We start from the raw sequence: 24359 nt of genomic DNA on the forward strand, positions 1-24359 counted from the left end.
GGATGTTCATTCAGTTGTTTAATTTTGTAGAAAAAAAGCAGATCACAGACATGACACAAAACTAAAGTAATTTCAAATGGCAACTTTCTGGCTTTAAGAAACACTAAAAGAAATCAAGAACGAAAAATGTGGTAGTCAGTAATGGTTACTTTTTTTTAGCCAAGCAGAGGGGAAAAATTATGGAATCACTCAATTCTGAGGAAAAAATTATGGAATCACCCTGTAAATTTTCATACCCAAAAATAACACCTGCATCAAATTAGATCTGCTCGTTAGTCTGCATCTAAAAAGAAGTGATCACACCTTAGAGAGCTGTTGCACCAAGTGGACTTCAAAAAATTAGACTCCAGCACACAATAATAGTGAAAATAGTTCAGTCATGAATTTATTAGGAATTCCAATAACGTTTCAATGACGTTTTCCGTCTATATACACCGCATACGTAGAAGAAAAAAATTGTTTCAATAGTATTCAGCACTTTCGCAGGTAATTATTTCAACGTTTCGGCTAATTAGCCTTTTTCAAGTAAACCTGTACATGTATCTGTAATGATATTAGAATGAAGATATTAAATACGTAAACATCAAAAGAAGTATAGAAACATGGTAGGAGTAATTATGAACACAATAGATATCTCAATATCGTCACGAGAATGATCCCTTTAAATTATGTAAGACCACATATCGTATATTGGAATGAACCACAAAGTTACGACGAGACCGGGTAAGAACACTGAAACCATCGGTCAAAGCCGAAGACCATTACCAATGAAAGAAAAAAAAGGAAAGAAAGAAAAAAAATGAATGAAAAAATGAATGAAAAAATGAAAGAAATGAAAAAAATGAAAAAAGTGAAAAAAATCACAAAGATGGTGATAAAAGTATATCTCTCTCTGAAATAAACTGGCCAAAAAAAATACACCTATTAATGATGCAGAAATAAGTACACTGCCAAAAGTAAAATGCCAAAAGATAATAGCAAAAGATAATACCAAACCTGGTTGTAATGTCAGCAGGGTAAAAGTGAAAGTGAAACCAAAGGGGTAAGAGACCACAGCAAAGGGGAGAAAGGGGAAAACCAAGTATGAGTGCAAATACCATAGGGATGTAAAGAATAGTTACCAGTGCCATGAATCCAGCTGTACGTGGTCCGTAGTGCGGTGAAGTGAGGGGCGCAGAGCCGCGCTTATATGTGTCAGAACGCCACCGTGAGTGAGGGAAGGGGAAGGACTTCCGGGTGCCAGGAAGGTCGAGGTCCACAGTGCGCAGGCGCCGGAGGAGAATAAGGGCGCTGCGTGAGGACAAAAAGAACCAGGCGATGTGCGTCATTCGCGCATGCGCAGTTAGCGCAAATCGGAGCCGGCCTGCAGAAAGAAAAGCAGAGTACATATTAGAAGGAAGGAACCAAAAAAGGAATTAAAATAAGAAAGTAAGGACACTGATGGCCAGTAAAAGGAAACCCAGGGGACAAAAGAGGAATTAAAAAGGGAATTAAAACAAGAAGAGGGGAAAGAAACGGGAAAAAACGGGAAGAAAGGAAAAAAGAAAACAAATATAGATATCTGAAAATAAAAATGAACATGATAATAGATAAAGATAACAGACAATTACATTAATAGTGAACTCGATCAGGGATAACAAGCACAAGTCTATAATAATCATCAATAAGTGATATCATAGTCTCTGTTGAGGCCAAGGGGAAAAAGTGTCTGCAATTTATGAATCCAATATGATTCACGAGCCTTAAGCTTTTTAATCCTATCACCGCCTCTTCTGAGCAGGGGAACACAATCAATGACCTGAAAACGCAATTGTGCGATAGAATGTCTATACTCTAAGAAATGGGCAGGAATAGGAAGTAGGCTACGTGAACACCTAATGGTGGACTTATGCTTAGAAATGCGGTCCCGGATATGCTGGGTAGTCTCACCAACATATCCGAGACCGCACAGACATTTAATGAGGTACACCACGTATGTAGAATCGCATGTAAAATGACCCTTAATCTGAAATCTTTGTCCAGTACGTGGATGTGAGAAGAATTCTCCCTTAATAACATTGGAGCATTGTTGACAACCTAAACAGGGAAATGTCCCTTTGCGTGGAGTGCTCAGAGTACGTTGTCGCGGTGAAATTATTGCTGAACCGACATCTGCTCTAACGAGATGGTTCCTGAGATTGTCAGATCTCTTATTGCAAATCAATGGCAATGTTTTAAATTCAGGGATATCGGGGTAAGCAGTCTGTAAAATGTTCCAATGTCTAAATATACTCTGATGTATTGGTCGTTTAAAAGGATGAAACATATTGACAAAAGCCAACCTTGGGCTCCTACTTCTATCAGATATCACTGTATCGGTACTGTTTCTTACTCTAGAAATAGTTGAAGGGTAACCCCTGTCCCGAAATTTTAGGTCCATCTCAAGATGTCTGTGGGAACGAACTAATGGATCTGACACTATCCTCCTAATCCTCTCGTGTTGTGATTTAGGTAAAGCCGTCTTCACGTGCTGAGGATGGCTACTAGTGTAAAGAAGTAGGCTGTTTTTGTCAGTTGGCTTTACGTATAGGTCAGTCTCAATAGAACCATCTGCCTTTATCAGTACCAATGTGTCTAAAAAATTGATGGAATGACAGTCATGTTGAATGGAGAATGAAATATCTGGTGTACAGGTGTTTAGGTCACTATGGGAACCAAGTAGTGTCTCTACTTCGCCTGTCCAAATCATGAACACGTCGTCTATATATCGTTGCCAAAAAAGCACGTGAGATATAAACATGGGATGACAGTAGACAAACGTATTCTCGAAAAAATCCATAAATATGTTAGCATAAGGTGGCGCGACGTTAGATCCCATCGCGGTCCCCTTCTGCTGCATATAATACTGGTCCTCAAACAGAAAAAAGTTCTTAGTAAGAACTAGTTAAAGTAAATCCTGACAAAAGGACAATTGATCGGTTGTAAAGGTCGTATGTGTTTGTAAATATCTCATAACAGCCTCAATGCCTTGTTGATGCCCAATGCTGGTATATAGGCTTGTCACATCCATTGTGACTAGAAATGAATTGGGGGGCAGAGGGCCCAGGTCTCTTAGTAGTCTAAGGAAATGTGTAGTGTCCTTTAGGAAGGACTTCATATTGGGTACCAGTGGTAATAGAATTTTGTCCAATGTGATAGCCAAGGGGGACAGAAGAGAATTGGTGGACGCGACTATGGGTCTACCCGGAGGTCTCCATAAATTTTTGTGCACTTTCGGAAGCGTATACAAAACTGGCGTGACCGGATGCATGTTGACCAAAAAGTCGCCCAACTTGGAGTCAATGGTCCCCAACACTTGATAATGAGTAACAACTCGTTTGATCTGTTTCGCTATCTCAAAGGTAGGATTACATGATATTGGAATATAAGTTGTAGTATCACTTAATTGTGAACGTATCTCTTCGATATAGTAGGTCTTATCTAGCACCACTATTGCTCCCCCTTTATCGGCGGGCTTGATATCAGGAATAATAAAAATCTGGTTTTCAGAAAGAGACCTGTATTCTTCCTTCGATAGATTATTTGTAACCTTCATATGTCTCTTATCGATGGAGTCCAAGATTGATGTAACATCTCTCTGTACTACTGAGATGAACGTCTCGACAGGATGATATGAACGTGGTGGTTGGAAAGTGCTGCCCACTCTAAGACCCAGGGACTTAAGAGAAAAACTGGTTGGTATAACTGTGGATTCAATTGCTTGATCATAAGGACGAACAGCAAAATGGGCTTTCAATCTTAAGATCCTGAAGAACCGGTGTAATTCTTGATCAACCAGAAAGGAATCAAAACGGGGGACTGGACAGAATGTGAGGCCTTTTTGCAGGAGTGTCATGTCAGCTGGGGAGAGGATCTGTGACGAGATGTTATAGACGATGTTATTGGATGCAGTAGTCTCCTTACCTGGGATCTCGTAGTCATCCTTTGTCGATCTGCGTTGCCTCCTTCCCCTCCGCGTCTTCCTCTTTGGGATCGAACCCGGCGATTTGCTATATATGCACCAAGTGGACTGACACGAATCATGGCTTCAACACCAGAGAGGTCAATTGAAACAAAGGAGAGGATTATCAAACCCTTAAAAGAGGGTAAATCATCATCCAATGTTGCAAAAGATGTTGGTTGTTCACAGTCAGCTGTGTCTAAAATCTGGACCAAATACAAACAACATGGGAAGGTTGTTAAAGGCAAACATACTGGTAGACCAAGGAAGGCATCAAAGCGTCAAGACCGGAAACTTAAAGCAATATATGTCACCAAAACAGGAAATGCACAACAAAACAAATGAGGAACAAATGGGTGGAAACTGGAGTCAACGTCTGTGACCGAACTGTAAGAAACCGCCCAAAGGAAATGGGATTTACATACAGAAAAGCTAAACGAAAGCCATCATTAACACCTAAACAGAAAAAACAAGGTTACAGTGGGCTAAGGAAAAGCAATCGTGGACTGTGGATGACGGGATGAAAGTTATATTCAGTGATGAGTCGCGAATCTGCATTGGGCAAGGTGATGATGCTAAAACTTTTGTCTGGTGCCATTCCAATGAGATTTATAAAGATGACTGCCTGAAGAGAACATGCAAATTTCCACCGTCATTGATGATATGGGGCTGCATGTCCGGTAAAGACACTGGGGAGACGGCTGTCATTACATCTTCAGTAAATGCACAAGTTTATGTTGATATTTTGGACACTTTTCTTATCCCATTAATTGAAAGGATGTTTGGGGATGATGAAATAATTTCTCAAGATGATAATGCATCCTGCCATAGAGCAAAAATTGTGAAAACATTCCTTGAAAAAAGACACATAAGGTCAATGTCATGGCCTGCAAATAGTCCGGATCTCAATCCAATTGAGAATCTTTGGTGGAAGTTGAAGACAATGGTCCATGACAAGGCTCCAACCTGCAAAGCTGATCTGGCAACAGCAATCAGAGAAAGATGGAGCCAGATTGATGGAGAGTCCTGTGTGACCCTCACTAAGTCCAGGCCCCAGAGACTGCAAGCTGTTAGAAAAGCCAGAGGTGGTGCAACAAAATACTACTGATGGGTTGGAGGTTTTTTTGTTTGTTTGTTTTTCATGATTCCATAATTTTTTTCCTCAGAATTGAGTGATTCCATAATTTTTCCCCTCTGCTTGGTTAAAAAAAGTAACCATTACTGACTTACACATTTTTGTTCTTGATTTTTTTAGTGTTTCTTAAAGCCAGAAAGTTGCCATTTGAAATGACTTTAGTTTTGTGCCATGTCTGTGATCTGCTTTTTTTCTACAAAATTAAACAACTGAATGAACATCCTCCGAGGCCGGTGATTCCATAATTTTTACCAGGGGTTGTAGAAAAGATAGTTGTGGCGATACTTCTCTGTTCCCTCCAGACACTTCTGTTCACTATAGACACGTGTTTTCCTTCCAGACTCCTTAGTCCCCGGGAGATCCCGCTATTCTCCTCTAGGTTCCCCCATTCTCCTCCAGACTGCCCCGTTCTCCTCCAGGCTCCCCAGTTCTTCTCTAGGCTCCCCAGTTCTTGTTGAGGCTCCACTGTTCTCTTCGAGACTCCCTCATTCTCCTCCAGGCTCTCCCATTCTCCTCTAGTCTCCACCATTCTCCTCCAGACTCCCCCGTTCTCCTCCAGACTCCCCCGTTCTTCTCCAGATTCTCTTGTTCTCCTCCAGACTCCCCTGTTCTCCTCCAGACTCCCCTGTTCTCCTCCAGACTCCCCTGTACCCTCCAGACTCCCCTGTACCTTCCAGACTCCCCTGTACCCTCCAGACTCCCCTGTTCTCCTCCAGACTACCCCGTTCTTCTCCAGATTCTCTTGTTCTCCTCCAGACTCCCCTGTTCTCCTCCAGACTTCTCCGTTCTCCTCCAGACTCCCCCGTTCTCCTCCAGAGACTTCTCCTTTCTCCTCCAGACTCCCCCTTTCTCCTCCAGACTCCCCCTTTCTCCTCCAGACTCCCCCTTTCTCCTCCAGACTCCCCCTTTCTCCTCCTGGCTCACCCACTCTCCTCCAGACTCTGATGTTCTCCTCCAGACTTTGATGTTCTCCTCCAGACTCTGATGTTCTCCTCCAGACTCTGATGTTCTCCTCCAGACTCTGATGTTCTCCTCCAGACTCTGATGTTCTCCTCCTGTCATGAATCCCAATGGCTAGGGATAGCACAGGACAAGCAAAGTACAAATATATTACGGACGAGCTCTAGGGTGATGGAACCTGGGCTGACCGCTGCCCTACGCCTGACAAAACGCAACTAGAGATAGCCAGGGAGCGTGCCTACGTTGGTTCTAGACGCCACGCACCAGCCTAAGAGCTAACTAGCACAGCAGAGAAAATAAAGACCTCACTTGCCTCCAGCGGAATGAACCCCAAAAGATATAGTTGCCCCCCACATGTATTGACGGTGAAATGAGAGGAAGGCACACACATAGAGATGATATATATAGTTTTAGCAAATTGATTCCCGCTGTAAACTAGAAAGCAGAACGATACAAAAGGGGACTGAGCGGTCAGCAAAAAACCCTAATCAAAAAAACCATCCTGAGATTACAAGAACCCATGTGCCAACTCATGGCACATGGGGAGAACCTCAGTCCACTAGAGCTACCAGCTAGCATAGAGACATAATAAGCAAGCTGGACAAAAAAACCAAACAACTGAAAATCAGCACTTAGCTTATCCTGAAAGATCTGGGAGCAGGTAGGCAGGAACCAAACAGAAAAAAGCAAGAACATGGAGTACAAAAATCCCAAAATTCATAATAAAAAATTACTTTATTAATACAATATAAAAAAATTCTTTTATAACAAACAACATAGAAATTCAATTATAAATAATTAATTAAAGACACAAATGCACCAATAAATATGCATATATGCACCAAACAGATGAAGGCTAAGGAGAAATACTGAAGCAGTACAGGTGAACATGGGGAGCAAAGCATGTATCCGGTAGGTAAGAATAACAATAATGGTATGTGGCCATCAATATAATCACTTACACGCTTACCAATTGCGTGCTTTCACCACTGACAACGCATATGGGATGAATGCTCGGTCGCTACATACATATACAATGGCCACTGCAGTGCTTACCCATGAATGTGCCGGACAGCTCACCCACAGCGCACCAGGAACCCCTTGACGCGCGTTTCGCCGCCAAGCTTTTTCGAAAGGGGATGCTGATCAGCTGTTCTAATGCCTTAATGTAGTGTCAGCGCCGGAAATGCCACTGGGCTGCCGACGCATGCGCTCCTGGATCCGGGCACCGTATCAGCAGCGGCCGTCACCGATGTGTGAGCATTAAGGCGGAAGTCCGCCATATGACGTCATGACATGCGCACACATCGGTTCGAGATAGCCCTAGGGGAGGCGGAGATAACCAAACCAAAGGAGCGCATGCGTGCCCAGAATAGCCTTACAGGTAGAAATAACAATTGTAGTCCCGCTATGAGGGACCCATCTATAGACCTACAATGAGTGTGATAAAAGCGGCTGATATAGAATCAAAAAACAACAATCATTCATACCGCAGATAACAGGTTAATCAATAACCCGAAAGTGATACAAACAAAAAATAATGATGATAAAGTGACACAGTGAAGACACAATGAATATAATGTAATAATATACTACAGTATCAATTATAACTGTCTAATACAGACAGAAATACATCACTAAACATAAACAATAAACATGATAAAAAAATATATATAACACATAATTTATTGTGCAATTGATGTGAGAGGTGAAGTGACAGAATTCAGTATGATGGTACCATAGGGGCAACTCCTCAATAGCGGAACAGAAGGGTGATCTCTACCAAGTTCTATTATCCAGCAAGGCAAAAACTAATAAAAAACAAGGAAAAAAGAACAAAATTAGTACATAAAATCATGTTAAAAACAAAGCGGGAATAGACCCAAAATAAACATTTGGAGAGGATGAGGACTCAAACTACACAGCCCAATACCCCAACTGTGTCCATACCAACACCTAGGATAGGACCAGAAAGGGTAAAAAACTCATAAGAATGGGGCAAAACTAATAGACTCATTTAAGCCCTTGGGGGTTATGGTGTCAAGGGTGACAATCCACTTACATTCGCGTTGTGCCAATATTCGGCCTAGATTGCCACCCCTGATACCACCATGTATTTTATCAATACCCCTAACTTTAAGGCCACTGGGATCAGAACGATGAAACTTCCTGAAGTGCTTCGGCAAGGTCTTAAGTAGTGTCACATCCACGACATCTTTACCAGCTATAATGTCGCGGACGTGTTCGCGCGTCCTAACCTTAAGTTCCCTAGACGTGAGACCTACGTAAATGAGGGAGCAGGGACATGTAGCATAGTAAACAACATGGGTAGTGCTACACGAGATATAGTCTCGGATTTTATATTCCCTGCTCCCATCAGATGTAGTAAAGGTCCCACATCTAAGGATGTTAGGACACGCGACACATGAACCACATGGGAAACATCCAACGCGGGGAGGGCAGTTAGTCAGTAGGGGTTTTCTTGCAGCCACATAGTGGCTATGCACCAAATTATCCCTAAGGTTCCTCCCTCTACGTTGTGTAACCAATGGGACCTGTGGTAGTTGAGCCGCGAGCACGCTGTCAGTTTTCAAAACTGACCAATGTCTAGTCAAAATTTTACGCATCCGATCCCAGTGGCAGTTGGAGGTGGATATAAATCTAATTTCAGATCCACCCGTCACCCTCTTCCTTGTGGACTTGTTGAGGAGATCCTCCCTTGCTGTGGCTCTTGCCCTTCTGTAACCCGCCTTAATACATCTCCGACTATATCCTCTATTCCTGAATCTCTCAGCAAGGGCCAGCGACTGTCCCTCGAAGCGGGCACTGGTAGAACAGACCCGCCTCCCCCTCAAGAACTGACCAACCGGGATGGCTTTAATGACAGAGTAGTTGTGTGCCGAGGAGGCATGCAACAATGAGTTGACAGATGTCTCTTTTCGGTATAAGTCCGTTTCGATGGAGCCGTCCTCCGCGACACACAACGTAATGTCAAGGAAATTAATTTCCTTCTGATGCCAGCAATAAGTAAACTTTAAATTAAAACAATTATCATTAAGGCACCGCATAAATGTGGATAGGCTGGTCTCGTCGCCGTTCCAAATCATCAATACGTCATCGATGTATCGAAACCAGCCCACCACTTGGTCCGCGGCATGTGCCCCGTCATCCTGGAAGATAGTTCTCTCCCAGTATCCAAGAAATAGATTTGCATAAGCCGGGGCACATGCCGCGCCCATTGCGGTGCCTTGTAACTGTAAAAAAAAAAAAAAAAAAAACACCTATCTTTAAAAACAAAATAATTATGAGTTAACACAAATTGAATCAAATCCAAAATAAACTCAGAAAAATGACCATCCCAGTTAGTCATCTCAAGGAAGAAGCGGGCCGCCCTAAGACCATCCTCATGCTTAATAGAGGTGTACAATGACTCAATATCTATGGTCACCAATAACATGCCCGCCTCGAGGGACAAACCATTGACCCGAGTCAGCACGTCAGTAGTGTCTCTGACATAGGAGGGGAGGGTTTCAACCAATGGTTTAAGATAATAGTCAATAAACTTACACACCCCATCACTCAACCCTCCTATGCCAGAGACAATAGGACGCCCAGGAGGATTAACAATATCCTTGTGTACCTTTGGTAAAAGGTAAAAAGTCGGGATTTTTGGAAACTTGGGCAAGAGACCATTCAGGACCTTTCTAGGAACAATACCAGACTCGCCAGCATAGGACAAAATTGAATCCAACTCCCTAAGAAAAGTTTGTGTGGGATCATACGATAAATTCTGATAAGTGGTTTTATTTCTCAATTGCCGGAAGGCCTCTCTCTCATACTTATCAGTTGGCCAGATCACCACATTCCCCCCCTTGTCCGCCGGTTTAATAACCACATATTCAAGTGCCTGCAGTTCCCTCAAGGCCCTCCTCTGTGGGCCTGTGAGGTTCTCGTTACATCTGTGTCCAGGGATTTTTTTCAAATCCTCCGTCACGAGCCTGCAAAAAATCTCCACCTGTGGACACAGGGACAAGGGGGGGAAGGTAAGAGATCTGGACCCAACGGGAGTAGGAAAGTTACCTATACCTTCAGTGTCTTGTTCCTTCAATAAGTCCTCCAATGCTTTAAGAGCCTCCTGTTCCATGTCATTAGAGAGATGTACATCTCCATTCTTTTGATGATGCAACTTCTTTAAAATAAGTTTACGACAAAAAAGATGTGTATCTTTCACAGCTGTGAAAAAATCAAAAGCAGTGCATGGAACAAAATTAAGACCCAATCTCAATACCTCTAGTTGTGTTTCTGATAATTTATGTGAGGAAAGGTTTATTACCTCCAAATTTGTGTTAGTAGTTTTACGGTCATAACTAGGGGAAGGTTTCCTCTTGTTGTTATATTTCTCCTTGGCAAATCTTCCTGGCTGTTGTTTTCTTTTTTTAGGACCACCTGCTGTCACAGATACATCGGAGGCTATACTCGATTCGTCTACAGATGTTAGTGATGATGTAGAACCTGACCTTGTCTGGAATTGAGTCGGGCGGGTCTTTTTAATGGCCCTCCAACGATATACTTTATTTTCTTTATAGTCCATATTATCTCTTTGCAACTTCTTAGTTTTCACAGCTCCTATATCTTGCTCCCACTTAGAGAAATCTTTCTCCAACTCCCCGTTAAGTTTATCTAATGCCTCTACTGTCAAGTCATTTTTAACTGTTAGCTGGATATTATCTATCTCCTTTTCGATATCCACCAGTCTTGTCTCGTCAAATTTGATCAATAATTCCATAAACCCACGGGAGCATTTAGTAGCCAAGTCCTCCCATTCCTTTTTAAAAACCTCATCCTCTACTGGGAATGACGGGAAAATTTGGATCCTTAGACCCCTTGGGATTAAGCTGCGAGTCAGATACTGTCCCAGAAAGGCCCTATTCCACCATAATTTCGTCCGCTTATATAGTAAAGTTTTGAGTCTCTCAATCCTCTCTCTTGAGTCTCCACCGCTTAGTGTTAAAATACCACCAGAATCCTCCTTAAAGACCTCCTGTAATCGAGATAACCAAGTTTGGTCTCGGGTGCGATAATCCATTTGCCTCACTTCAGAAGCTGTGGAAAACACAGATATATAACTATTCAACAAACAATCATGAAGCACATAGACAGTATATGGCCGAGAGCATTGAAGTGTAGCTCTCCCAAACGTAATGCCCAGATATACTGGTTTGCTAGGGCTACTCCAAAATACATAGAAAAAAGCAAGAACATGGAGTACAAAAATCCCAAAATTCATAATAAAAAATTACTTTATTAATACAATATAAAAAAATTCTTTTATAACAAACAACATAGAAATTCAATTATAAATAATTAATTAAAGACACAAATGCACCAATAAATATGCATATATGCACCAAACAGATGAAGGCTAAGGAGAAATACTGAAGCAGTACAGGTGAACATGGGGAGCAAAGCATGTATCCGGTAGGTAAGAATAACAATAATGGTATGTGGCCATCAATATAATCACTTACACGCTTACCAATTGCGTGCTTTCACCACTGACAACGCATATGGGATGAATGCTCGGTCGCTACATACATATACAATGGCCACTGAAGTGCTTACCCATGAATGTGCCGGACAGCTCACCCACAGCGCACCAGGAACCCCTTGACGCGCGTTTCGCCGCCAAGCTTTTTCGAAAGGGGATGCTGATCAGCTGTTCTAATGCCTTAATGTAGTGTCAGCGCCGGAAATGCCACTGGGCTGCCGACGCATGCGCTCCTGGATCCGGGCACCGTATCAGCAGCGGCCGTCACCGATGTGTGAGCATTAAGGCGGAAGTCCGCCATATGACGTCATGACATGCGCACACATCGGTTCGAGATAGCCCTAGGGGAGGCGGAGATAACCAAACCAAAGGAGCGCATGCGTGCCCAGAATAGCCTTACAGGTAGAAATAACAATTGTAGTCCCGCTATGAGGGACCCATCTATAGACCTACAATGAGTGTGATAAAAGCGGCTGATATAGAATCAAAAAACAACAATCATTCATACCGCAGATAACAGGTTAATCAATAACCCGAAAGTGATACAAACAAAAAATAATGATGATAAAGTGACACAGTGAAGACACAATGAATATAATGTAATAATATACTACAGTATCAATTATAACTGTCTAATACAGACAGAAATACATCACTAAACATAAACAATAAACATGATAAAAAAATATATATAACACATAATTTATTGTGCAATTGATGTGAGAGGTGAAGTGACAGAATTCAGTATGATGGTACCATAGGGGCAACTCCTCAATAGCGGAACAGAAGGGTGATCTCTACCAAGTTCTATTATCCAGCAAGGCAAAAACTAATAAAAAACAAGGAAAAAAGAACAAAATTAGTACATAAAATCATGTTAAAAACAAAGCGGGAATAGACCCAAAATAAACATTTGGAGAGGATGAGGACTCAAACTACACAGCCCAATACCCCAACTGTGTCCATACCAACACCTAGGATAGGACCAGAAAGGGTAAAAAACTCATAAGAATGGGGCAAAACTAATAGACTCATTTAAGCCCTTGGGGGTTATGGTGTCAAGGGTGACAATCCACTTACATTCGCGTTGTGCCAATATTCGGCCTAGATTGCCACCCCTGATACCACCATGTATTTTATCAATACCCCTAACTTTAAGGCCACTGGGATCAGAACGATGAAACTTCCTGAAGTGCTTCGGCAAGGTCTTAAGTAGTGTCACATCCACGACATCTTTACCAGCTATAATGTCGCGGACGTGTTCGCGCGTCCTAACCTTAAGTTCCCTAGACGTGAGACCTACGTAAATGAGGGAGCAGGGACATGTAGCATAGTAAACAACATGGGTAGTGCTACACGAGATATAGTCTCGGATTTTATATTCCCTGCTCCCATCAGATGTAGTAAAGGTCCCACATCTAAGGATGTTAGGACACGCGACACATGAACCACATGGGAAACATCCAACGCGGGGAGGGCAGTTAGTCAGTAGGGGTTTTCTTGCAGCCACATAGTGGCTATGCACCAAATTATCCCTAAGGTTCCTCCCTCTACGTTGTGTAACCAATGGGACCTGTGGTAGTTGAGCCGCGAGCACGCTGTCAGTTTTCAAAACTGACCAATGTCTAGTCAAAATTTTACGCATCCGATCCCAGTGGCAGTTGGAGGTGGATATAAATCTAATTTCAGATCCACCCGTCACCCTCTTCCTTGTGGACTTGTTGAGGAGATCCTCCCTTGCTGTGGCTCTTGCCCTTCTGTAACCCGCCTTAATACATCTCCGACTATATCCTCTATTCCTGAATCTCTCAGCAAGGGCCAGCGACTGTCCCTCGAAGCGGGCACTGGTAGAACAGACCCGCCTCCCCCTCAAGAACTGACCAACCGGGATGGCTTTAATGACAGAGTAGTTGTGTGCCGAGGAGGCATGCAACAATGAGTTGACAGATGTCTCTTTTCGGTATAAGTCCGTTTCGATGGAGCCGTCCTCCGCGACACACAACGTAATGTCAAGGAAATTAATTTCCTTCTGATGCCAGCAATAAGTAAACTTTAAATTAAAACAATTATCATTAAGGCACCGCATAAATGTGGATAGGCTGGTCTCGTCGCCGTTCCAAATCATCAATACGTCATCGATGTATCGAAACCAGCCCACCACTTGGTCCGCGGCATGTGCCCCGTCATCCTGGAACAGATGACACAGAGCACATCTGAATACATTGATAGCCGGCAAGGGAATGACAGAAAGGCCAGGTAAAATAGGAAACACCCAGCCACTGATGGACAGGTGGAAACCAAAGGCCGCAACCCACCAAAGTCACCCAGTACCAGCAGTAACCACCAGAGGGAGCCCACAAACAGAATCCACAACAGTACCCCCCCCTTGAGGAGGGGTCACCGAACCCTCACGAGAACCCCCAGGGCAATCAGGGTGAGCTCTATGGAAGGCGCGGACCAAATCAGTCGCATGAACATCGGAGGCGACCACCCAGGAATTATCCTCCTGACCATAACCCTTCCACTTAACCAAATACTGGAGTTTGCGTCTGGAAACACGAGAATCCAAGATCTTCTCAACATACTCCAATTCTCCCTCCACCAGCACCGGAGCAGGAGGCTCAACCGAAGGAACAACGGGCACCTCATACCTCCGCAACAACGACCGATGGAACACATTATGAATAGCAAACGATGCTGGGAGATCCAAACGAAAAGATACAGGGTTAAGAATCTCCGAGATCCTATAAGGACCGATGAACCGAGGCTTGAACTTAGGAGAAGAGACCTTCATGGGGACAAAACGAGAAGACAACCACACCAAATCCCCAACAAGAAGTCGGGGACCCACGCGGCGACGGCGATTAGCAAACTGCTGAGTCTTCTCCTGAGATAACTTCAAATTGTTCACCACCTGATTCCAAATCTGATGTAGCCTGTCCACCACCACGTCCACTCCAGGACAATCCGAAGGCTCCACCTGACCAGAGGAAAAACGAGGATGAAACCCCGAATTACAAAAAAAAGGAGAGACCAACGTGGCCGAACTAGCCCGATTATTAAGAGCAAATTCGGCCAGTGGCAAAAAAGCAACCCAGTCATCTTGATCAGCAGAAACAAAACACCTCAAATAAGTTTCCAAGGTCTGATTAGTTCGCTCCGTCTGGCCATTCGTCTGAGGATGGAATGCAGACGAGAAAGACAAATCAATGCCCATCTTGGCACAAAACGTCCGCCAAAATCTAGACACAAACTGGGATCCCCTGTCAGAAACGATATTCTCCGGAATCCCATGCAAACGAACCACGTTCTGAAAAAATAAAGGGACCAACTCAGAGGAGGAAGGAAACTTAGGCAAGGGCACCAAATGAACCATCTTAGAAAAGCGGTCACACACAACCCAGATAACGGACATTTTCTGTGAAACCGGGAGATCAGAAATAAAATCCATGGAAATGTGCGTCCAAGGCCTCTTCGGGATGGGCAAGGATAACAACAACCCACTGGCCCGAGAACAGCAAGGCTTAGCTCGAGCACACACTTCACAAGACTGCACAAAGGTACGCACATCCCTAGACAAGGAAGGCCACCAAAAAGACCTGGCCACCAAGTCTCTAGTACCAAATATTCCAGGATGACCAGCCAACACAGAAGAATGGACCTCGGAGATGACTCTACTGGTCCAATCATCCGGAACAAACAGTCTTTCTGGTGGACAACGATCCGGTTTATCCACCTGAAACTCCTGCAATGCACGTCGCAAGTCTGGGGATACGGCGGACAATATTACCCCATCCCTAAGGATACCAGTAGGCCCAGAGTCTCCAGGAGAGTCAGGCACAAAACTCCTGGAAAGAGCATCTGCCTTCACATTCTTTGAACCTGGCAGGTATGAAACCACGAAATTGAAACGAGAAAAAAACAACGACCAACGAGCCTGTCTAGGATTCAAACGCCTGGCAGACTCAAGGTAAATGAGATTCTTGTGATCAGTCAAGACCACCACACGATGTTTAGCACCCTCAAGCCAATGACGCCACTCCTCAAATGCCCACTTCATGGCCAAAAGCTCCCGATTACCCACATCATAATTGCGCTCGGCGGGCGAGAATTTTCTAGAGAAGAATGCACATGGCTTCATCACCGAGCCATTAGAACTTCTCTGTGACAAAACCGCCCCCGCTCCAATCTCGGAAGCATCAACCTCAACCTGAAAAGGAAGTGAAACATCTGGTTGACACAACACAGGAGCAGAAGAAAACCGGCGCTTAAGTTCCTGAAAGGCCTCCACGGCCGCAGGAGACCAATCAGCAACATCAGCACCCTTTTTAGTCAAATCAGTCAAAGGTTTAACAATACTGGAAAAATTAGCAATGAACCGACGATAAAAATTAGCAAACCCCAAGAACTTCTGAAGGCTCTTAACAGATGTAGGCTGTGTCCAGTCACAAATCGCCTGAACCTTGACGGGATCCATCTCAATAGTAGAAGGAGAAAAAATGTACCCCAAAAAAGAAATCTTCTGGACTCCGAAGAGACACTTTGAGTCCTTCACAAACAGAGAATTGGCCCGCAGAACCTGAAACACCTTCCTGACCTGTAGAACATGAGACTCCCAGTCATCAGAAAACACCAAAATATCATCCAAATACACAATCATAAACTTATCCAGATATTCACGGAAAATATTGTGCATAAAGGACTGAAAGACTGACGGAGCATTGGAGAGTCCAAAAGGCATTACCAAATACTCAAAATGACCCTCAGGCGTATTAAATGCGGTTTTCCACTCATCACCCTGTTTTATCCGCACCAGATTATACGCACCACGAAGATCTATCTTAGTGAACCACCTAGCCCCGTTAATGCGAGCAAACAAATCAGTCAATAATGGCAATGGATACTGATACTTGACTGTAATCTTATTCAGAAGGCGATAATCTATACAAGGCCTCAGGGAACCATCTTTTTTTGCCACAAAAAAAAAAAACCTGCTCCCAGAGGGGACGAAGATGGACGAATATGTCCCTTTTCCAAGGACTCCTTAATATAATTCCGCATAGCAGTATGCTCTGGCAGTGACAGATTAAATAAACGACCCTTAGGGAACTTACTGCCAGGAATCAATTCTATAGCACAGTCACAATCTCTATGCGGAGGGAGCGAATTGAGCTTAGGCTCCTCAAAAACATCCCTATAGTCAGACAAAAACGCAGGGATCTCAGAAGGAGTAGATGAAGCGATAGAAATCGGAGGTGCATAATCATGAACCCCCTGACATCCCCAGCTTAACACAGACATTGTTTTCCAGTCCAGGACAGGATTATGAGTTTGTAACCATGGCAGACCAAGCACTAGTACATCATGTAAATTATAAAGTACAAGGAAGCGAATCACCTCCTGATGAACGGGAGTCATGCGCATGGTCACTTGTGTCCAATACTGCGGTTTATTCATAGCCAATGGTGTAGAGTCAATTCCCTTCAGAGGAATAGGAACTTCCAGAGGCTCTAGACTAAAACCGCAGCGTTTAGCAAATGACCAATCCATAAGACTCAGGGCAGCGCCCGAATCCACATAGGCATCGACGGAAATGGAAGACAGTGAAAAAATCAGAGTCACAGACAAAATGAACTTAGGCTGCAGAGTACCAATGGCAAAAGATTTATCAACCCTTTTTGTGCGTTTAGAGCATGCTGATATAACATGAGCTGAATCACCACAATAGAAACACAATCCATTTTTCCGCCTATAATTTTGCCGTTCACTTCTGGACTGAATTCTATCACATTGCATAGTCTCAGGTGCCTGTTCAGAAGACACCGCCAACTGGTGTACGGGTTTGCGCTCCCGTAAATGCCGATCAATCTGAATGGCCATAGCCATAGACTCATTCAGACCTGTAGGCGTAGGGAACCCCACCATAATATCCTTAATGGCCTCAGAAAGACCATTTCTGAAGTTTGCAGCCAGGGCGCACTCATTCCACTGAGTAAGCACCGACCATTTCCGAAACTTCTGACAATATATCTCCGCTTCATCATGCCCCTGAGAGAGGGCTAATAAAGCCTTTTCAGCCTGAATCTCCAGGTTAGGTTCCTCATAGAGCAATCCCAATGCCAGAAAAAACGCATCCACACTGAGCAATGCAGGATCCCCTGGTGCCAATGCAAATGCCCAATTCTGAGGGTCGCCCCGCAGGAAAGATATTACAATCTTGACCTGTTGAGCAGGGTCTCCAGAGGAGCGAGATTTTAAAGAAAGAAACAATTTACAATTGTTCCTGAAATTCAGGAAGGTAGATCTATCTCCAGAAAAGAACTCTGGAATAGGAATTCTAGGTTCAGACATGGGAGTGTGAACAACAAAATCCTGTATGTTTTGAACTTTTGCCGCGAGATTACTCAGGCTGGAAGCCAAACTCTGGACATCCATGTTAAACAGCTAAGATCAGAGCCATTCAAGGGTTAAGAGGAGGTAAGAAGCAGCTAGACAGCAATTAAGGGCTAGGCAGCAAAACTCTGAAGGGGAAAAAAAAAAAAAAAAAAATTTCCCTTAAACACTTCTCTTTCTCCTGCTTCAGCCTAAACAATTAACACTTTGTGGCCGGCTATACTGTCATGAATCCCAATGGCTAGGGATAGCACAGGACAAGCAAAGTACAAATATATTACGGACGAGCTCTAGGGTGATGGAACCTGGGCTGACCGCTGCCCTACGCCTGACAAACGCAACTAGAGATAGCCAGGGAGCGTGCCTACGTTGGTTCTAGACGCCACGCACCAGCCTAAGAGCTAACTAGCACTGCAGAGAAAATAAAGACCTCACTTGCCTCCAGCGGAATGAACCCCAAAAGATATAGTTGCCCCCCACATGTATTGACGGTGAAATGAGAGGAAGGCACACACATAGAGATGATATATATAGTTTTAGCAAATTGAGGCCCGCTGTAAACTAGAAAGCAGAACGATACAAAAGGGGACTGAGCGGTCAGCAAAAAACCCTAATCAAAAAAACCATCCTGAGATTACAAGAACCCATGTGCCAACTCATGGCACATGGGGAGAACCTCAGTCCACTAGAGCTACCAGCTAGCATAGAGACATAATAAGCAAGCTGGACAAAAAACCAAACAACTGAAAATCAGCACTTAGCTTATCCTGAAAGATCTGGGAGCAGGTAGGCAGGAACCAAACAGAGCACATCTGAATACATTGATAGCCGGCAAGGGAAATGACAGAAAGGCCAGGTAAAATAGGAAACACCCAGCCACTGATGGACAGGTGGAAACCAAAGGCCGCAACCCACCAAAGTCACCCAGTACCAGCAGTAACCACCAGAGGGAGCCCACAAACAGAATCCACAACACCTCCAGACTCTGATGTTCTCCTCAAGGCTCTCCTGTTCTCCTGCAGACACTCCCGTTCTCCTCCAGGCTCCCCCTTTCTCCTCCAGGCTCCCCCTTTCTCCTCCAGGCTCCCCCTTTCTTCTCCAGACTCCCCTGTTCCCTCCGGTCACCTCTTTCCTCTCTTTTTCTATGGCAGCGGTTTATCTCCCAGAGATAACAAAAATTCAATTGTAGAAACTGAGGGTGCTTGAGTCTCCCGTACTGACTAGGCTCTGTTCACATGTCCAGTAATGATCTTTTTTTTTTTTGATTGCTTGATTCGATAAAAATGGAAGACAACAGATGACTAATTAATGGCTTTGTTTTCCACAGCCTTCAGTGTTAAAAATGACGATGCAGTTGAAATCAGTATTTTTCTGAGGATTACTGGACGTGTGAACAGAGCCTTACATTGTCTGCCGATCCCAGCGATACTGTCGGGATCCGCTGACACTGCCGTGTGTACGGCCGTCCCTTGTCTTGTATGGTAACGTTTATCGTGTGCTCTCAGAAACCTCCTTCTATTAGTGATGCCGCTGATCAATCCCGAATTCTTAGGAAATATTCACACATCGCATTTTTGCCTCAAAAAAATGCTGCATTTTACTGTCCCAGCAAAGTGGATGAGATTTCTGAACTCCCAGGCACTTGTTGCTTACTTTTTCCTTGCAGATTTGAAGCAGTTTTTTAATCAATTTGTTTAGTATTTTTGCAGCGTTTTTCACCCATATTAATGAATAATAAAAAAACACATTAAAAAAATGGATAAAAAACGTTGCAAAAACGCATGTATTTATGTAGAGTTTTTCCTGCCAAGAAACCTGTTTTTGATACAGAAATTTCTGGACATTCACACAGAAAGGAAAATGATTTCCAGCGTTTGGCATGGACGTCCATCATTTCTTCCAGTAGACGTCATGTTACCCAGATAATCATGGTTCTCGTCTTCCCCATGATTTCATACCAATTAATCAGCCCTCAGCTTCTGTAAGCGCCGCGCCGCTCGTACAGTCCTTCCCTTTCATGTGTGCGGCGGTCCAGTCCTCTTATCTTATGGTGACAATAGGGGCCCTGTCTGCGAGCGCGCCGCCATGCAATGTCATTTACGTGTCTGCAATTATATATATTATAGGGCCGTCTAATAACCTGGAGTTACAGACAACGTGGGCGCTTTTATTAAAGGGATACAACGTGACCCAGCGGTGCTGATGGCCGGCTGCTGGACGCGCGCTGGGCTGTTCTGTTCTATCGCTGAGGCTTCGGGAGAGATGGCGGTAACGTCTCTGCTTGTATGTAACATGAAAAACTGTCCTTGTGCAGGGGGCTTTTTGTGTCTGTGTCCGCTCCTGGGGATTTCAATATATTTCTCAGGGTGTCCAAAGACTTTAATTTGAAGTTCAGGAGAGAATAGTTTTGGCCACAGCCGACCGCGCAGCATCGCAGCCGAGAACAGAACCGCTTACTGCACACAACAGTTTACATTGCAGTGAATGTTTGATGTGGGCAAAGGTGAAGATTTTACTTAGCAAATAATTTTTTTTGTTTTTTTAATCTCTTTTCAAAGAAAAAAATACATTTTATTTCTCCCCATTTCACTCTCGCTTTATGGATTATATCAAGATACAACGTTTTAATATGAAAAAATGTTTCTGTAAAGTTTTCTTTTCAAACAACAGTAACATATACAGTAAGAAAAAATGAATAAATATAGAAGCAAAAAAGTATCCTTGTTATCCTGAAGCCACTTTGTTACCATTTTGTCAGTATGCTTCGGGTCATTGTCCATGTGGAAGAGCCATTTCCTCCCAAGCTTTACTTCCCGGCTGATGTCTTGGGAGCCCATGTTGATACAGTATTCGTTTCACTGTGGATATTGACACTATCTTACCAGCTTCCGCCATCATCTTCACAAGGTCTTTTGCTTTTGTCCTTGGGTTGATGTGCAAATGTCTTATCAAAGCACGTTCATCTCTGGGACACAGAACCCATCTCCTTCCTGAGCGGTATGATGGATGGACACTCCTATCTTGTTTGTACTTGCATATAATTGTTTGTACAAATAAACGAGGCACAATCAGGTATCTTGAAATTGTAGCCAAGGATGAGCCAGACTTGTGCAAGTCCGCAATTCCGCAATTTGCTCCCTGATATCTTGGCTGATTTCTTGAGACTTTCCCATGATGCTACACAAAGAAGCAGTGTGTTTCAGGTGTGCAGTAAAATTCATCCACAGGTGTGTCTCTAATTAACTCAGATGTTGCCAAAAAAACCTATCAAAAGCTTCTAAACACATGAGCTCATCATATGGGCAGTCCAGAATTGTGTAGAGGCATAGTAATCTTAGTGTATGGAAACTTTTGACTTTGCAGTAAGTAATAAAAATGCCTTAAAACCTTATCTCTCTCTCTCATTATTCTGGCATTTGGCAAATATTAATAATTATGGTAATCCTAATTGTCCTAAAGCGGGAAAGGTTTATTCTGATTTCATGTCAGATATTGAGAAAAACCTGCAGGTTCATCGCCTGAGCTACAAGGTAGCCTAAATAATTGCACAGGACATTAGGTGTGACTTGCTGACTTTGTTCTTTGCGGCGATACGCGCGGGGGACTAACTCTACCTGTGGGTGACCCCCATATGGTACTTTGATATTCTTCGCAAATAAGATGATATACTCACATTGGTGGTGCCGGTACTGTATATTGTCATTGTATATGCAATAATTCAGCTTATAGTGGTTCACTTATGACCTACAGGAGTTTCTCACAATATTAGAATATCATCAAAAAGTGAATTTATTTCAGTTCTTCAATACAAAAACTGAATCTCCTATATTCTATAGAGTCATTACACACAGAGTGATCTATTTCACGGGTTTATTTCTGTTAATGTTGATGATTATGGCTTACAGTCAATGAAGACCCAAAAGTCATTATCTCAGTAAATTAGAATACTTTATAACACCAGATGGAAAAATGATTGTAAAATCTGAAATGTTCCCTACTGAAATGTGTGATCAGTAAATGCCCTCAGTACTTGGCTGGGGCTCTTTATAGTGTATGAAATCATGTACTAATGATCTGTATTAATATGTGTCATCAATTATACCCATAATATATAGGATTATTTGTATAATTGTATCTGGTGTCTGCATATGGCACCTTGTATATATGCATTGTATATATACAATGTATATAGATACACTGCCTGTAATATACTCAGCGCTTCATGCTCTACGTCTCATGCTTTGTGAGACACGTGGACACCACCCAGGTCCTATATAGACCGGGATGATTTTCTTTCCATCATGTTGTGCTTTTTAATTCTTTTTATGCCTTGTTCAATACAATTATTTGCAGGTGGTCACTAGTATCTTATACATCTCCACCTTCTTTTGTGCGTCAAAGAAAAAATTTGCAGCGTGCACAATCTGCCTCCGAGGATCTGATGGTACGTCCCCCATTCAGCTGTATGGGTTGGATTTTCGCGGACTCACATAATAGAGAAGGTGGAAAATCTTTTTTTTTTCTCTCTATCTCCCGAGAAAATTGGATGACACTCCGATCAGAGTCTCGGGTGGAGTCTTTTCTCCATCCATCAGTTATCTGCATCTGTCCTGAATGAGCTTTGAATAAGTTTTTTGCGTATTTTCAAGAAAATGCTAGTAATCTATTTTACTTAATGGCTGCAGAAAAATCTGCAACCTCAGAAGCTCCTGGTGTGAACGCAGCCTAAGAGATGGGGAAGCGTCAGCGCTGCCGTCCTCGTGATTACATGTAACAGATCCGGACGACCATCGCTACAGTCTCACTTAAAAATACTTGTTTTTTCAGTTTCCGAAGAAGTCGTGAAGTTTCCTGGAGCGTAATCTGCAGCCCACTGATAGGACGGCGCCTGATGAAGGGCAGTTACCATTAGTCGTCCCCTCACTGACGTGACGCTCGCACCTTTCTCCCACCAATCATTTGTATATCTGAAGCAGCAAAAAATATCAACAGCAAAGTTTCCTTAAGAATGAAATGGAAGAGTTTTCCAAGCTTTTAAAAGTGTTTTCTTTCTTTAAGGAGGATTTTGCGATGGATTGGCTCCAAAAATGCCTTTAAGAAACTGTGTGTGGACAAGCCCCAGGGCTCAGCCTACTTGAGGGGGTCCGTACTAGACCCTGTCAAATACAAAAACTGCCTCGGGAAAAAAAGCAGCTTCAGGAAAAAGAAAAACTTCTCCAAAAAAGCAGCATTTATATTAGTGGATTCTGCTTCAAAAACTCAACATTTTTGAGTCCCCCAAAGACTCCGGCTCAGGACTCCATTTAGTTCCCGCTGCCGTGGGACTTGGCTGCAGCTGATTGCTGGGGGTGCCAGGTGTCAGACCCCCACTGATCTGACATTGATGATCTATCAAGGCCCTGGAGACCCCCTTATTTCCAGGCATGGCTTTGTGCAGACCGGACCCTGCCGTGCCGTGGTACCGGGAGCACGTGGACTCTTCTGACGGACCGTAATACTGAAGAGCTGACTGGTGTCCGAACACGTGATAAGAAGAGAAGAAGCGGCTCATAATCACATGCCGCACATTCCTGGCCGAGGACGACGCTTCCCGTGAAGAACAGTTTCCACTTAAATCGACCCAGAAGAATTGCAGAATGTAAGAAGGAATTGATGGAGTCGGGAAACGTGAGTGTCTGGAAACCCAGGGATGGAGGGCGGCAGCGAGCGCGGCGGCACGGAATGGAAACTGCACTATGGAGCCACGGAGAGGGCCCCACATTATTAGAGGGGCTCTGAGGGTCCAGAACCTCTTACCGTCCAGTGTAAACCCCGGGAAATGCTGCATTCTGGGACTGCACGATACTCCGGGGGTCCTCATGTCATCGACCATCTGTGCAAAGAAAATAATAATCGGAATGCGAAGTATATTCACTGCGGAACGAGCAGAAAACAATAACAGGGAAGTAGGAAACTGAAATATCTGACGCCCGTGGCGCTTGTTTTCTTACCCTTCTAACAGACCGCAGATAGAGCAGAGCTGCAGTGTAAAGCAGCAGAGAGGAATGTCAGGGCACCATCGCTCCTTCACAGTCTCAGACACGATAACAAAGTGCGGCAGTGCAGGGATTTCAGAAAGAAACGTCAGACATGGCGGACGACGCTAGAGCTGTTACAGGTCCTTCAGCCTAAGCCTCTGGTCAGACCAACAGTGAGTTTCACACTTCACTAGACTTCCACTGACCGAGGCCGTGTTCAGACCTGCAGTGTAAAGCATGAGGGACAGAGCCGCAGTCTGAGTCTGTGATGACTTTGCCGGTCCGCCCTGGATCATGGAGCAGACAATCCCAGAAATATCTGCACAC

The 24359-nt window shown here is 43.7% G+C and overlaps 1 long non-coding RNA gene across 1 annotated transcript; it reads right to left on the reverse strand.

Moving 5' to 3' along the window:
• Positions 1 to 23893, reverse strand: LOC143804191 (uncharacterized). Its single transcript, XR_013220992.1, has 3 exons — positions 23812 to 23893; positions 1122 to 1363; positions 1 to 543 (listed from the first exon to the last, which is right to left on the reverse strand). It is a non-coding gene; the product is annotated as an uncharacterized LOC143804191 (long non-coding RNA).
• Between the last annotated feature and the right edge of the window lie 466 nt (positions 23894 to 24359).

This window comes from Ranitomeya variabilis, chromosome 2 (assembly GCF_051348905.1).
Source record: "Ranitomeya variabilis isolate aRanVar5 chromosome 2, aRanVar5.hap1, whole genome shotgun sequence".
Classification (NCBI taxonomy): Eukaryota; Metazoa; Chordata; class Amphibia; order Anura; family Dendrobatidae; genus Ranitomeya; species Ranitomeya variabilis.